Genomic DNA, 732 nt, shown 5'->3' on the forward strand with positions numbered 1-732 from the left:
AGAAGACTGTTTTCTTTAGTAATCAAAGACCTTATGTCCACCTGGTTGCTCGTCTCATGTATGGCCAAGTCACTCATCCTGGCCCCACTTCTCACCTCAGGACCCAGGGCTGCAGTTTTCAGGATCTGGGTTTTACTCCTTGGCTCTCAATGTGTGTCTCAGAGTAGAACACACTTAAGCCTGTCTGAACTCCTATACCCAGATCGATAAACTGATGTGATACAACAAAGGAATCCCTTTAAATTCTACTATTCTACCAGGCAATCACAATAGGAGGAATATTCTTAAATCTTTAATAAAAATAATTTTGGTGGTATGAACTTAATAAAAACAATCAGGAAATTAGATAAGTAACAGCACTTAGCATATTTCCTGGTATATTACTATGTGCTTCATAAATATTAACAGATAGGAGTCTTGGGGAGAAGGTAAGACAGGAAGAATAAAGAGGAAGAGAATAAAAGGGAAGTCTAGAGGGGGGGAAAAAAGGACACTTATGTAATACCCTTTGTAATACTTTAAGCGAAAAAAAAAAAAAAAAAAAGGGAAGTCTAGCATGCAGTATTTTCGAGGCTTTGTTCTCACACTGTCACAGGCTTAAATACCTCCCTCATAAATGTGAATCAAAAATATTTTTATCATCATTCTGCATGAGATACTTCTTGACTTAAAGATTTGTTATAAGGAAAATACTATATCACCTTTTGATAAGAAGCAAGGAAAAACCATCTC

This window comes from Myotis yumanensis, unplaced genomic scaffold, assembly GCF_028538775.1.
Source record: "Myotis yumanensis isolate MYYU_CA2020_CCGP unplaced genomic scaffold, mMyoYum1.0.hap1 SCAF_2, whole genome shotgun sequence".
NCBI lineage: Eukaryota > Metazoa > Chordata > Mammalia > Chiroptera > Vespertilionidae > Myotis > Myotis yumanensis.